Source organism: Oncorhynchus keta, unplaced genomic scaffold (assembly GCF_023373465.1).
Source record: "Oncorhynchus keta strain PuntledgeMale-10-30-2019 unplaced genomic scaffold, Oket_V2 Un_contig_1006_pilon_pilon, whole genome shotgun sequence".
NCBI lineage: Eukaryota > Metazoa > Chordata > Actinopteri > Salmoniformes > Salmonidae > Oncorhynchus > Oncorhynchus keta.
This window is the reverse complement of record NW_026277003.1, coordinates 19,848-36,720: the sequence shown is the minus strand read 5'-3', so window position 1 is coordinate 36,720 and position 16,873 is coordinate 19,848. Positions and strand designations below refer to the sequence as shown.

At 45.3% G+C, this 16,873-nt stretch overlaps 1 protein-coding gene across 1 annotated transcript in view; it reads right to left on the bottom strand.

The window, feature by feature from the left end:
• The window catches only part of pcloa (piccolo presynaptic cytomatrix protein a), a 78,930-nt gene that overhangs the window by 45,079 nt on the left and 16,978 nt on the right, over positions 1-16,873 (bottom strand). The window lies entirely within an intron of this gene.

Sequence of the window (16,873 nt, the reverse complement as noted above, 5' to 3'; positions counted from 1 at the left end):
AATGCAGTAATAACCAACAAGTAATCTAACAAACAATTCCAAAACTACTGTCTTATACACAGTGTAAGGGGATAAAGAATATGTACATGAGGATATATGAATGAGTGATGGTACAGAGCAGCATAGGCAAGATACAGTAGATGGTATCGAGTACAGTATATACATATGAGATGAGTATGTAAACAAAGTGGCATAGTTAAAGTGGCTAGTGATACATGTGTTACATAAGGATGCAGTCGATGATATAGAGTACAGTATATACGTATGCATATGAGATGAATAATGTAGGGTAAGTAACATTATATAAGGTAGCATTGTTTAAAGTGGCTAGTGATATATTTACATCATTCCCATCAATTCCCATTATTAAAGTGGCTGGAGTTGAGTCAGTGTCAGTGTGTTGGCAGCGGCCACTCAATGTTAGTGGTGGCTGTTTAACAGTCTGATGGCCTTGAGATAGAAGCTGTTTTTCAGTCTCTCGGTCCCAGCTTTGATGCACCTGTACTGACCTCGCCTTCTGGATGATAGCGGGGTGAACAGGCAGTGGCTCGGGTGGTTGATGTCCTTGATGATCTTTATGGCCTTCCTGTAACATCGGGTGGTGTAGGTGTCCTGGAGGGCAGGTAGTTTGCCCCCGGTGATGCGTTGTGCAGACCTCACTACCCTCTGGAGAGCCTTACGGTTGACGGCGGAGCAGTTGCCGTACCAGGCGGTGATACAGCCCGTCAGGATGCTCTCGATTGTGCATCTGTAGAAGTTTGTGAGTGCTTTTGGTGACAAGCCGAATTTCTTCAGCCTCCTCCTTCACGATGCTGTCTGTGTGAGTGGACCAATTCAGTTTGTCTGTGATGTGTATGCCGAGGAACTTAAAACTTGCTACCCTCTCCACTACTGTTCCATCGATGTGGATAGGGGGGTGTTCCCTCTGTTGTTTCCTGAAATCCACAATCATCTCCTTAGTTTTGTTGACGTTGAGTGTGAGGTTATTTTCCTGACACCACACTCCGAGGGCCCTCACCTCCTCCCTGTAGGCCGTCTCGTCGTTGTTGGTAATCAAGTCTACCACTGTTGTGTCGTCCGCAAACTTGATGATTGAGTTGGAGGCGTGCGTGGCCACGCAGTCGTGGGTGAACAGGGAGTACAGGAGAGGGCTCAGAACGCACCCTTGTGGGGCCCCAGTGTTGAGGATCAGCGGGGAGGAGATGTTGTTGCCTACCCTCACCACCTGGGGGCGGCCCGTCAGGAAGTCCAGTACCCAGTTGCACAGGGCGGGGTCGAGACCCAGGGTCTCGAGCTTGATGACGAGCTTGGAGGGTACTATGGTGTTGAATGCCGAGCTGTAGTCGATGAACAGCATTCTCACATAGGTATTCCTCTTGTCCAGATGGGTTAGGGCAGTGTGCAGTGTGGTTGAGATAGCATCGTCTGTGGACCTATTTGGGCGGTAAGCAAATTGGAGTGGGTCTAGGGTGTCAGGTAGGGTGGAGGTGATATGGTCCTTGACTAGTCTCTCAAAGCACTTCATGATGACGGAAGTGAGTGCTACGGGGCGGTAGTCGTTTAGCTAAGTTACCTTAGCTTTCTTGGGAACAGGAACAATGGTGGCCCTCTTGAAGCATGTGGGAACAGCAGATTGGTATAGGGATTGATTGAATATGTCCGTAAACACACCGGCCAGCTGGTCTGCGCATGCTCTGAGGGCGCGGCTGGGGATGCCGTCTGGGCCTGCAGCCTTGCGAGGGTTAACACGTTTAAATGTCTTACTCACCTCGGCTGCAGTGAAGGAGAGACCGCATGTTTTCGTTGCAGGCCGTGTCAGTGGCACTGTATTGTCCTCAAAGCGGGCAAAAAAGTTATTTAGTCTGCCTGGGAGCAAGACATCCTGGTCCGTGACTGGGCTGGATTTCTTCCTGTAGTCCGTGATTGACTGTAGACCCTGCCACATGCCTCTTGTGTCTGAGCCGTTGAATTGAGATTCTACTTTGTCTCTGTACTGATGCTTAGCTTGTTTGATAGCCTTGCGGAGGGAATAGCTGCACTGTTTGTATTCGGTCATGTTACTCTAATACATAGTTGTTGTAGTGGATGATTAAAATGTTGACTTTAATCAGTAATGATGTTTTATGATCATTATTAGAAAACTGGACCCACGGTTTCGTAACACTTGGGCTATGCGCAGACACAGGGCCATTGTAGCCTATTCTATTTCAGGCAAGCTTTTTACTTTTATGTAACTTAACAGATAGTTGTTTCATAATGCATGGTAATGGCACAGAGGTTTACCAAGGCATGTCAGAATGACTGGGGCAGCGGGTGCAGACAGTCTACAGCAGAGCCAGGGTGGAGGCTGTGTGTGTTTGTGTGTGTCTAGCTGACCCATCTACACAAAACTATTTTATACAGTGCATCCATCAGGATGAACACATATTAGGCCCTATGACTTAATGTCACAAGACCATAACCCCAGACCACTGCGCCTCTTAGTCCCATCTCCTAAATTCAGCATGATGTACAGTATATTAGGGATGAGCAACTGTTGGCCCACGACCCCCCTTTGAAGGCCCTCACATCATTTTCCACTAAAAAGTTAGTATTATTTTTTACATTTTTACTTTTATTTAACTAGGCAAGTTAGTTAATAAGAACAAATTCTTATTTACAATGACGGCCTACCGGGGAACAGTGGGTTTAACTGCCTTGTTCAAGGGCAGAACGACAGATTTTTACATTGTCTGCTCGGGATTCGATCCAGCAACCTTTTGGTTACTTCCCAACGATTTAATCAATAGGCTACCTGCCGCCCCATAGTACAACAAACATTTGGAACTAATAGTAGAATACACAATATGCCATTTCGAAATGTGGTTGTGCATCAGAAGTTTTTCTGTTGTGTCAGTCACTGATAGTTAATCAATTAGCCCACGTAATCAAAACATTTGAAGATTGCTAAGTTGTTTTAGCGGCCAGCTATTTAAACTTGTTATTGTGGTCGAATGATTGGCTGGGGGGCCCCCATTGATTTAGTTTGTCAGTCTCACTCAGATATCATATTAAAAACAGCAAATTTTCCTTTCTGCCCCATGACAAAATTTGTATAATTGCAGGAAATTAGTTATAAAATTGCTAAATGTTCTCCCCGCCACATGGCAAAATGTGTAGAATTGCAGCAAACTTGCTTTAAAACTGCAACATTTTCTCTACACCCCATGGCAAAATGTGTAGAATTGCACAACATTTACTCTAAAATGTAAAAAATGTCTCTCTGCTGGGTTCTGATTTTTTTGTAGCTCCCAGCCCATCAAAGTTGCCCATCCCTGATCTATGTTTTACATTCCAAGCGCATGCGAGGCTATAGCTCACACCACAGGTCAGAGGAACACTAATGCTTCGGACAAGGACCTTACAGTGGGATGAACTGAAACATCTTATTTCAGACCAATTCAATCTTTCAGTAAACCCAGCTCAAAGGCAGGCAATTAAAAGTGTGCATTCAGTAAACGGTTTATCCTGTGTTGTGCGATGACTTCGGCATAGTTTTTTCTTCCCATCCCCCGCTTGGGACCGAACCGGCTCTCTATCTCTGAAAATAACCATAGTGCATCAGCAAGAAAGACAACAAACTGCCACGAACACAGCTGTTCAAATCCTTCGTCTCGGAGGGCCTCTAATTCTGTCCTGTCATGGTTATCTGACTCAAGTCGACAATCACAGCACTAAAGAAGAAGTCATTACAGAAGAGCTCCACTGAGAACTGTGGTTTAAGTGTTGTACCCGTTAAGACGGTTTAATATTCGATATCTCGACAAGGAAGGAGAGAAAGAAACGATGGTAAACATTTGATTCCTAGGGACTTTGGGTCTTACACTGTAGCACACCAGAGCTAATGTAAGTAGGACTAATGATGGAGAGATGTTGTACTGTATGTGTAGATGTACTGTAAGAGTATTGGTAATATAACGCATCCACATACGATACATCATCCACCCACCATATTCTCTCTTTCTCTCTTGGGGTCTAGTCAGCATGGGTCTGGCCACGCCTACAGTCTCCGTTTCAAGTAAACACCCTTTTTCCTGCATACCCGTTTTGTGAGCCTCCACAGGCCAGTAACATGGGTGTGTGCCCTCCTGTGCCTGGCTTAAATGCAGGGCTTATGCTAAATCCATACCAGATGGTGTGAGGCCTGCGAAGCAGTGGTGGAAAAAGTACCCAATTGTCATACTTGAGTAAAAGTAAAGATACCTTAATGGTTACCTCATCACGTTCTCCATGTTAAATGGTTGGCATGAAGTTTAGAATGGCGTTTTGTTATCATACGATTGAAATGGAGAGTGTGTGTAAAAAGGAGCAAGATAGAAGAGGAGACAGAGAGAGAGAGAGAGAGAGAGAGAGAAGGAAGGAAGGAAGGAAGGAAATAGAGTGAGAGCAAGAGAGGAAAGAAACAGAGAGCCGTAGGATTTCACCTTTATTATATATGATTTCATGAATAATATCATAATCCAGCCCCATGTAGAGGTCCCTTTCCCTACAGTCCAGGATGCCGTACCACCAACACAAGGCATTGGCTTTTGCAGCTTGACTGGTCCATCCATTTACACCCCAGAGAGCAGCTCGAGAGGCAGAGAGATGGTTCCAGATTGCCACTGATAGGGAGTAATGAGAGCCCGGACAGAGCCAGCCAGTCAGCCACAAGATCTGTCGCTTCGGCTTCAACCCACTTTTATCCTTGTCATCACTGACGCTATCAGAGATCTGTAGCCTACGGTCCCTGGACATCACCCTTCCACCAGATCACCACCATAAAAAGCATCCTGTCTCTCCATCTCTGTATTTGTCAAATACACACGTGCACACACTCTCTGTCTCTCTCTCTCACACGCACGCACACACATGCACACGCACACAGACACGCACACAAACACAGTGATACAGACACAGTGATCCACACACAAACACAGACTTCCACACACAGACAGTTAGCCACACACAAACATGTATACGCACATAAGTATCACACTACAACCTTGTCGTATTGCAATTATTTAACCCCTTTAAGCCATTACATTGACCTCTTGATTGAAGCTAGGATGCTAATGGATGTTTGTGTTTTCCTAACTAGCCAATTACAAAGCATTCCTGGTAACAGAGCTCAGCAGCTTCAATTCCTTGAAGTGTCATTAAGTGCCCAGTCTTGTCCAGTCTTGTCCAGCGACTCATTAAGATAAGAGAAATGATGAGTCATTTCACAGAGTGTGTGTGTGTGTGCCATCAGTTGGTCATCATAGTAGTAATGGGGGATGTATAATCATCAGCATCCTCACATTTGTATGGCTGTGTGGCTGTATGGCTGTGTGGCTGTATGGCTGTGTGGCTGTATGGCTGCATGGCCATATGGCTGTATAGCCGTGTGGCTGTATGGCTATGTATGGCTATATGGCTGTGTGGCTGTGTGGCTATGTGGCTATGTGGTTATATGGCTATGTGGCTGTGTGGCTATGTGGGCTATGTGGCTATATGGCTATGTGGCTATGTGGCTATGTGGTTATATGGCTATGTGGCTGTGTGGCTATGTGGTTGTATGGCTATGTGGCTGTGTGGCTGTGTGACTGTGTAACTATATGGCTGTATTGCTGTATGGCTTTATGACTTTATGGCATTATGTGGGATCCACCCTCTCATCCCTGTGGGTTGTGAATCAGCCATGCTTCTGTTTGCTAAGCACACATATACATATACATACACACACAAACATATACACACACACACACACACACACACACACACACACACACACACACACACACACACACACATACACACACACACACACACACACACACACACACACACACACACACACACACACACTGTATCACAGCTATACAGTGATATGCACATCCCACACAGATCTGGGTATGACATACTGTAGATAGAAATATAGTTAAAGGAGCAGCATTAGTGTGGGAGCCTTTCCTTTCTTTACTGGAACTATACAACCCTGACTTTACAAAAGAGTTCAAACGTTCAAGGACGCTACAAGTAACAACACTTTCAAACTACTAAACCACCTTAAGTCTCAAGACATTAACATAAAAAGTCTTAGATGATTCTGCAAAATGTGCAAATCTGATGAGTCTATCCTCCATGTTGGGTCATTGGTTCCTCCTCTCAGGGGAGGGAAGCGACGTGAAGGTCGGAGTCATATCCTTTTATTACAGAGGAGAATCCTGCCAGGGTTTTACCTCCTAAATTTGGTCAAGTCTGACATGAGAATTACAATGGGTGGAGAAGGGAGGGGATATTTGAGGTGACTTCACCTGGTGCAGACAGGAAATAAGCTCGTCAGTATTAGTGTTTCTTCTATCATTTTAATAGGGAGGCTTCTGATATGAAATCATTTCCCCCAGAAATATGGATATAAATGTAGTGATTTAACCTTCTTTTAAATGGGCCAAATCTGGTCTCTGGTGATGGGAGTATCACACTTTAACCAACTAGGCCATCAAAATAATTTGGTTCAACTGTGCACCATGTTGTCATAGAAACATCCCTTTGCCATTTCTCTGGTTAGGTTGTTTTCATAGAAGGTTGAATCCTTAGCAACCTCCCCAGTGTTGAGAATACATTGCTTGATGTACTGTACAGTAGACCCGCATCGCTACAGTTCTGTAGCAGGTGTCAAAGCTGTGTGGGCTAGAAAGTCTTAGTTAGTCTGAAGGTCAAGTAAGGAGTTGAGGTGTTCATTAGAATTTTCTCTTATCTGCTATTGACAGCATGCAACATTTTCATGTCGTCCAAACACAATGTCCAATGAAATATTCACAACATGGATTGAACTATCCAGCATTACATTCCAAACCTTTCTACTAACCATACAAACACTTCCCAAATACAATTACACAACAAATACTCTCTGACACCAGCAAATGTGTACCTCAGTATGGTCTTTTCCTCGTGTTTGACAGCAGTAAAGAGGTGTGGTGGTGTCCCAGGTGGTTTGGGTTTGTTTCCCAGGAGGTTGGGGTGTCTGTTAAGGGATACTGACAGGGGAGGTGAGAGACAGCACTATATTTACTCTGAGCTCGGTGAGAGAGAACTTAGTAAAGGAGGAGAAAGGAAGACCCAGCAAAACTAGGTAGGTGGGTGTGTCCGTCCGTCTGACTGAAGTGTTCTTCCGTTTTGCCATCTGTCTACTGAACTTTGAACCCAGTGTTATTTTGTGTGTATCAGCTTTTTGCGTCATCTTATCTTACGCAGTACATTAGGTTGGTTCACCAGCTGCAGTTAAAATGGGCTTATCAGCTGGTGTGTGTGTGTGTCTGCGTGCTATCGGGTTTCCCCTAGCGGGTATGTCTATACAGACGGACAGGTGTGAGATGCCAGCTTGCCTGTGCTACTGGAGGCAATGAGAGAGGGATGGAGATGGGGGATCTCCTCTCCCCCTTTCAGTTTTAAAGGAGGGATAATTAAGACCCACAACAGCCTGCGGTAATGAGCGGCATTAGGAGTTCTGCTGCTGTTTTTGCTTCTCTGTTTGGGGTGATTGAGAAAGAGACTGTATCACTTTGTGACTGACAGACCTGGGATCAAACACCAAAATCATTGCAAAAAATATTCAACTAAAATATAAACGCAACATGTAACATGTTTGTTCCATGTTTCATGAGCTTATTTCTCTCACATTTTGGGCTCACATCCCTGTTAGTGAGCATTTCTCATTTGCCAAGATAATCCATCTACCTGACAGGAGCGGCATATCAAGAAGCTGATTAAACAGCATGATCATTACACAGGTGCACTTTGTGCTGAGGACAATAAAAGGCCACTCTAAAATCTGCAGTTTTGTCACACAACATAATGCCACTGATGTCTCAATTGCATGAGGCAGCATGCAATTGGTATGCTGACTGCAGGTTTGTCCACTAGAGCTGTTGCCAGAGAATTTAATGTTCATTTCTCTTCCATAAGCCGTCTCCAATGTCGCTTTAGAGAATTTTGCAGTACGTCAACTGGCATCACAACCACAGACCACATTTAACCACGCCAGCCCAGGTCCTCCACATCCGGGCTTCTTCACCTGCGGGATCATCTGCGACCAGCCACCTGGACAGCTGATGAAACTGTGGGTTTGTACAACCAAAGAATTTCTGCACAAACAGTCAGAAACCGTGTCAGGGAAGTTCCTCTGCGTCCTCTTCGTCATAACCAGGGTCTTGACCTGACTGCAGTTCTGCGTCATAACCGACTTCAGTGGGTAAATGCTCCCCTCGCGCTGCAGAAGTCTGCTCTTCACAGATGAATCCCGGTTTCAACTGTACCTGGCAGATGGCAGACAGCGTGTATGGCATTGTGTGGGTGAGCGGTTTGCTGATGTCAACGTTGTGAACAGAGTGCCCCATAGTGGTGGTGGGGTTATGGTATAGGCAGGCAAAAGCTATGGACAACGACCAATTGCATTTTATCGATGGCAATTTGAATGCACATATATACCATGATGAGATCCTGAGGCCCAATGTCGTGCCATTCATCTGCCGCCATCACCTCATGTTTCAGCATGATAATGCACAGCCCCATGTTGCAAGGATCTGTACACAATTCCTGGAAGGTGAAAATGTCCCAGTTCTTCCATGGCCTTCAAACTCACCATACATGTCACCCATTGAGCATGTTTAGGATGCTCTGGATTGACGTGTCTGACAGTGTGTTCCAGTTCCCGCCAATATCCAGCAACTTCGCAAAGCAATTTGAAGAGGAGTGGCGAAAACATTCCATAGGCCACAATCAGCAACCTGATCAATTTTATGCGAAAGAGATGTGTCTTTCTGCATAAGGCAAATGGTCAGACCAGACACCCCTACTTTCTTTTAAGGTATCTGTGACCAACAGATGCATATCTGTATTCCCAGTCATGTGAAATCTATAGATTAGGGCATAATGCATTTATTTCAATTGACTGATTTCCTTATATGAACTGTAACTCAGTTAGATCTTTGAAATTGTTGCATGTTGCGTTCATATTTGTGTTCAACGTAGTTTAGCTGGGCTTGATTGATTTTGCCTGTTGGTCTGGAACCAATAGAAAAGTCCCAGGAGTCAATGCTGACAAAACTAGCCCCCTCTCCACTAGCGCTAATGCTAACAATAATAGTCTCCTCTCCCCTAACCCTAATGCTAACAAAAGTGGTTTTATACTCAATAGCTTGTTAGCATTTGATTAAAGCAGCATGTAGCTGGCACACGTACATCCTCTGTGACATGACATCCAACCCCTCCTACTGCTTTCCTCAGTCATCCTGTTCCTCCTCTCCCAACCACCTCCTCTCCTTTTTTCACACTCATCCTTCTCTACCTCCGCTAATCACGTCTCTCTTCTCTTAAACATCTCCCTCAGTTTCCATCACACTCACCCTTCTCTACCTCCGCTAATCACGTCTCTCTTCTCTGAAACATCTCCCTCAGTTTCCATCACACTCATCCTTCTCTACCTCCGCTAATCACGTCTCTCTTCTCTTAAACATCTCCCTCAGTTTCCATCACACTCACCCTTCTCTACCTCCGCTAATCACGTCTCTCTTCTCTGAAACATCTCCCTCAGTTTCCATCACACTCACCCTTCTCTACCTCCGCTAATCATGTCTCTCTTCTCTTAAACATCTCCCTCAGTTTCCATCACACCCATCCTTCTCTACCTCCGCTAATCACGTCTCTCTTCTCTTAAACTTCTCCCTCAGTTTCCGTCACAATCATTTTCTTCTTTCCCCTCCCCCTGCCTCCTCTACCCTTTCTCCCATTCCCTTTCAACTAAAGGCTACAACTAATGCTACAATTCAAGATATTGATCAGCTTGTCAAGTTCCTAAACGCCTGTGAAAGTCTAGACCAGTCAGAAGATGTAGAATCGCTGATACCCAAATGCGTCACAGGTCCAGGTTAAGCCTACTCCTAGACTCAAAAGCATTTTCAAAAGTGACTCTCCTTTGGAAGTGTTTTTGAGTCCAGGAGTAGGTTTAACCTGAGCATGGGAAATAAAGGTCTGCGTCTTTCACAAGTGTGTGTGTGTGCGTCCCTTAGTGTTGCACGGTATACCGATAGTTGAACATGAAAAACGATTCTGTAATAGAACTTTTGTTACTTTTGGTACTTCTGTCAAGTCTGTCTATCAGCCCAGCAGATGCCTCCTTATAGTTCTAGAGCACCGTGCCTGTCAAGTCTGTCTATCAGCAGATGTCTCCTAAAAGCTCTAGAGCACCGTGTCTGTCAAGTCTGTCTATCAACAGATGTCTCCTTATAGTTCTAGAGCACCGTGCCTGTCAAGTCTGTCTATCAGCAGATGTCTCCTAAAAGCTCTAGAGCACCGTGTCTGTCAAGTCTGTCTATCAACAGATGTCTCCTTATAGTTCTAGAGCACCGTGCCTGTCAAGTCTGTCTATCAACAGATGTCTCCTTATAGCTCTAGAGCACCGTGCCTGTCAAGTCTGTCTATCAACTGATGTCTCCTTATAGCTCTAGAGCACGGTGCCGGTCAAGTCTGTCTATCAGCAGATGTCTCCTTATAGCTCTAGAGCACCGTGCCTGTCAAGTCTGTCTATCAACTGATGTCTCCTTATAGCTCTAGAGCACGGTGCCGGTCAAGTCTGTCTATCAGCAGATGTCTCCTTATAGCTCTAGAGCACCGTGCCTGTCAAGTCTGTCTATCAACAGATGTCTCCTTATAGCTCTAGAGCACGGTGCCTGTCAAGTCTGTCTATCAACTGATGTCTCCTTATAGCTCTAGAGCACCGTGCCTGTCAAGTCTGTCTATCAACTGATGTCTCCTTATAGCTCTAGAGCACAGTGCCTGTCAAGTCTGTCTATCAACTGATGTCTCTTTATAGCTCTAGAGCACAGTGCCTGTCAAGTCTGTCTATCAGCCGATGTCTCCTTATAGCTCATAGCCGTAGAGCACCGTGCCTGTCAAGTCTGTCTATCAGCAGATGTCTCCTTATAGCTCTACAGCACAGTGCCCGCTCCACTTCCTCATTGCTAGCTCTAGCCTGTTCTAAGTAACCACTGAACTAACTGGGCTGCATATGCTTATGCTGTCTAAAAGTTAACACACTTTAATAATGCAACACAGTAGAAATGTTGAAACTTCTAATTACTGTTCCCAAAACAATGTCCAGTACAGGCTAGAACACTACAGTGCAAGAAGATACCGGTAGTTTCCAGCGTTGTAGGCTAACTTTCCTTGCTAACTTACAGCTGAAGCCAACACCAATCACAGCCCTAGTATTTCAAAATATTGCTGATTACAAAGCTAATTCAAAAACGTAATTCATTCAGTCGTTTACCACGGCTTACATCTGCCCCAGTCAAGATCATCTTTGCTTCAGCCAAGAAAACTGACTGTGTGTGAATAACATCATGGGTCTTAAAGAGACAGCGCGCACTTTTATAAAATAAGATATTGCTTCTTCTATGCAAATGTTGTCGATCAGTAAAATAAAATAAGTCACAATTGGAAGGTAAACATATTGTTTTTCATTTATAGCCCCATGAAATCAACCAAAACAAGCTCAATAACTCAATGCATGAACACACTTCTATTGAATATACATTCACCTGTATTGTGAACAGGCCTAGGCTACATCTTGATTTACCCAGATGTTCAATAGAGATTTACCATTCAAATAAATTATTACCATTATGCTGTTATGTAGATTGGTTAAAAAAACGTGGTGAGTCATTAATGAATACATTTGAAAATCAAACATTTCAAATGATATTGAACACACAAGATCTGTCTGGATCAAAAGGGCCATTCGTTTAGCTAATGCGGTTTTTAGTTTTTGCATTGGTATCGTTTTGGTATCACTTTGGTATGAAGTATCGTGATGGTATTGAGTATTGTGATACTAAACCTGGCATTGAAGTAAAAATTCTACGTGCATATGTGCCTACGTGCGTGTGTATGACATATATCTGGCAGTGTGTCTGTATATCTATGCATCTGACATAAGCCAAAGCTGACCTGACGCAAATACAACAGCTTGCGCTATCGGAACCAGGGTCTCAGTGTGTGTCTCGGTGCATCTCCCCCTCTCTATAGGACTTAACACTGGCACCTCATCGATTTCCTGGCTCCGGCATCTTTTGGCTGCAGTTGCTCACTTGGCTTGGCTAAAATATGGCTCCTAAACCTCCAATCCCTCGTAAATGTGCTGTAGATAATGAAGAATCATGACCCAGTAATAGGTCTGTATAACAGGGGGAGCTGTACCGACTAGGGCCCTGGAGGTTTGCTAACCCCATATGTCACACAGAGTAAAACACCAAACAGATAGTACAAACACTTTACTACCTGTGATGTTCAGGCAGCTTCCATTTGAACTTGGACATTTTACACTACATAGTATTGGTCTGTGGGAAAGGCAATGTTAAACACATAAATGTACACAAACACAACTACATTCACGAGGCCTCCCATAGTCACACATACTTTATTGGGTGTATATGCTAAACTTTTCTCTCTTCCTAAGACTCACACACCTCCATGGTCAAGAGAGAGAGAGAGAGAGAGAGAGAGAGAGAGAGAGAGAGAGAGAGAGAGAGAGAGATGATTTCCCATGGCGCCCTGTCGTTGCTTGTATCCTCAGTAGCTCTTTTGTAGCTCAGGCTATTTTCGTCCATTTCTGTCCTCGGGGCAAGTGATGGGAGTGAGAGTGACGGTAGTGTATACAGAGACAGACAGAGACACACACACAGAGGGACGCGCAAAGACACACACACACACACAGAGGGACGCGCAAAGACACACACACACACACACACACACACAGAGACACACACACACACACACATGAGGGACACGCAAAGACACACACACACACACAGAGGGACGCGCAAAGACACACACACACACACACACACAGGGACGCGCAAAGACACACACACACACACACACACAGAGGGACGCGCAAAGACACACACACACACACACACAGGGACGCGCACAGACACACACACACACACACAGAGGGACGCGCACAAACACACACACACACACAGAGGGACGCTCAAAGACACACACACACACACACACAGAGGGACGCGCAAAGACACACACACACACACACACACACACACACACACACACACACACACACACACACACACACACACACACACACAGAGGGACGCTCAAACACACACACACAGACACACACACACACACACACACACACACACACACACACAGGGACAAAGACACACACACACACACACACACACACACACAGGGACGCTCAAAGACACACACACACAGAGGGACGACACACACAGAGGGACACACACACACAGAGGGACACACAAAGACACACACACACAGAGGGACGCTCAAAGACACACACACAGAGGGACGCTCAAAGACACACACACACAGAGGGACGCTCAAAGACACACACACACAGAGGGACGCTCAAAGACACACACACACAGAGGGATGCTCAAAGACACACACACACAGAGGGACGCACAAAGACACACACACACACACACAGAGGGACGCTCAAAGACACACACACACAGAGGGACGCACAAAGACACACACACACATACATGGAACTCAGTTCTACTGTATACAGCAGACTTGGCTGGAATGGTGGATTAATGAGGCTGAGAGAGAGAGAGAGAGAGAGAGAGAGAGAGAGAGAGAGAGAGAGAGAGAGAGAGAGAGAGAGAGAGAGAGAGAGAGAGAGAGAGAGAGAGAGAGAGAGAGAGAGAGATGCTTATGTTAACACTGCACAAGGCTGTGTGTATGTGTATCTCTATGTGTGTGTCTGTGTACAGTATTGATTCGTTCCATTTGTCTGTGTGTGTTTCTGTGTGTGTGTATCTCTGAATGTGTGCATTTCTTTGTCTCTGTGTGCGTCAATCTGTGTGCATCTCTGTATGTATGTACAGATGCAGTTGGAAGTTTACATACACCTTAGCCAACTACATTTAAACTTAAAATTTTCACAATTCCTGACATTTAATCCTATAAAAAATTCCGTCTTTGATCAGTTAGGATCACCACCTTACTTTTAGAATGTGAAATGTCAGAATAATAGTTGAGAGAATGATTTATTTCATATTTGATTTCTTTCATCACATTCCCAGTGTGTCAGAAATGTACATACACTCAATTAGTATTTGGTAGCATTGCCTTTAAATTGTTTAACTTGGGTCATAAGTTTAGGCCTTTGTGGGTTTGTGATGGCAACTCAAATTCCTTGACTTTGTTGTCCTTAAGCCATTTTGCCACAAGTATGCTTGCGGTCATTGTCCATTTGAAAGACCCATTTGCGACCAAGCTTTAGCTTCCTGACTGATGTCTTGAGATGTTGCTTCAATATATCCACATAATTTTCCTTCCTCATGAGGCCATCTATTTTGTGAAGTGCACCAGTCCCTCCAGCAGCAAAGCACCCCCACAACATGATGCTGCCACCCCCATGCTTCACGGTTGGGATGGTGTTCTTCGGCTTGCATGCCACTCCCTTTTTCCTCCAAACATAACGATGGTCATTATGGCTAAACAGTTTTATTTTTATTTCATCAAACCAGAGGACATTTGTAGGAAAAGTACCAAAAAAAAGTACGATCTTCGTCCCCATGTGCAGTTGCAAACCGTAGTCTGGCTTTTTAAAGACGGTTTTGGAGCAGTGGCTTCTTCCCTGCTGAGCGGCCTTTCAGGTTGTATCGATATAGGACTCGTTTTACTGTGGATATAGATACTTTTGTACCTGTTTCCTACAGCATCCTCACAAGGTCCTTTGCTGTTGTTGTGGGATTGATTTGCACTTTTCGCACCAAAGTACGTTCATCTCTAGGAGACAGAATGCGTCTCCTTCCTGAGCGGTATGATGGCTGCGTGGTCCCATGGTGTTTATACTTGCGTACTATTGTTTGTACAGATGAACGTGGTACCTTCAGGTGTTTAGAAATTGCTCCCAAGGATGAACCAGACTTGTGTAGGTCTACAATTTTTTTTCTGAGGTCTTGGCTGATTTATTTTGATTTTCCCATGATGTCACGCAAAGAGGCACTGACTTTGAAGGTAGGCCTTGAAATACATCCACAGGTACACCTCCAATTGACTCAAATGATGTCAATTAGCCGATCAGAAGCTTCTAAAGCCATGACATAATTTTATGGAATTTTCCAAGCTGTTTAAAGGCACAGTCAACTTAATTTATGTATGCATGTATGTATGTGTATTTGTGTGAGCCAATAGAAGACATTCCTGTTCATATGCTAGCAGTGTGGGCTGAAGCAGGCTCACAGTGTGGGAGGCAGTGTGGGCTGAAGCAGGCTCACAGTGTGGGAGGCAGTGTGGGCTGAAGCAGGCTCACAGTGTGGGAGGCAGTGTGGGCTGAAGCAGGCTCACAGTGTGGGAGGCAGTGTGGGCACCAACCTGAAATTAATAAGGAGACTACAGGAAACACCACACAAAGCCAAGAAATAGAGGTGTGTGTGTGTTTGTCCAGTCAAAATAACACAGACAGTGAGCAGATCATTCAGGGCAGAGGAAACAGGTGGGACTCTGTGTGTGTGTGTGTGTGTGTGTGTGTGTGTGTGTGTGTGTGTGTGTGTGTGTGTGTGTGTGTGTGTGTGTGTGTGTGTGTGTGTGTGTGTGTGTGTGTGTGTGTGTGTGTGTGTGTGTGTGTGTGTGTGTGTGTGTGTGTGTGTGTGTGTGTGTGTGTGTGTGTGTGTGTGTGTGTGTTAGTATATAGGGCCGGGACGATACCAGTATTGCAATACCTGTTAATATCTTGGCAAGGAAACAAAACAAAGTGGATTTAACTTCTTTATGAAATCAAGCACCTTTCTGTTGTCATCCATAGTCACATTTGATTTATTTTCCATGGTATAGAACACAATATTTTCCATACAGCATGTTTTTAAAGGACCAACGAGTATTTCTGCTTTGTGTTTCCGTTTTTGGCATGGAAACAATATCATCACAACCCTACTAGTATATGAGTTGGCTCTGACTCAACCTAACCTGGAGCAGATGGACAACCAAAATAACACCATGGGGACCCCTAACCACAGGTGTACCCAGCTGACCACAGGTGTACCCAGATAACCACAGGTGTACCCAGCTGACCACAGGTGTACCCAGCTGACCACAGTTGTACCCAGCTAACCACAGGTGTACCCAGCTGACCACAGGTTTACCCAGCTAACCACAGGTGTACCCAGCTAACCACAGGTGTACCCAGCTAACCACAGGTGTACCCAGCTGACCACAGGTGTACCCAGCTGACCACAGGTGTACCCAGCTAACCACAGGTGTACCCAGCTGACCACAGGTGTACCCAGCTGACCACAGGTTTACCCAGCTAACCACAGGTTTACCCAGCTAACCACAGGTGTACCCAGCTAACCACAGGTGTACCCAGCTGACCACAGGTGTACCCAGCTGACCACAGGTTTACCCAGCTAACCACAGGTTTACCCAGCTAACCACAGGTGTACCCAGCTGACCACAGGTGTACCCAGCTAACCACAGGTGTACCCAGCTGACCACAGGTGTACCCAGCTTACCACAGGTGTGCCCAGCTAACCACAGGTGTGCCCAGCTAACCACAGGTGTACCCAGCTGACCACAGGTGTACCCAGCTAACCACAGGTGTACCCAGATAACCACAGGTGTACCCAGCTGACCACAGGTGTACCCAGCTGACCACAGTTGTACCCAGCTAACCACAGGTGTACCCAGCTGACCACAGGTTTACCCAGCTAACCACAGGTGTACCCAGCTAACCACAGGTGTACCCAGCTAACCACAGGTGTACCCAGCTGACCACAGGTGTACCCAGCTGACCACAGGTGTACCCAGCTAACCA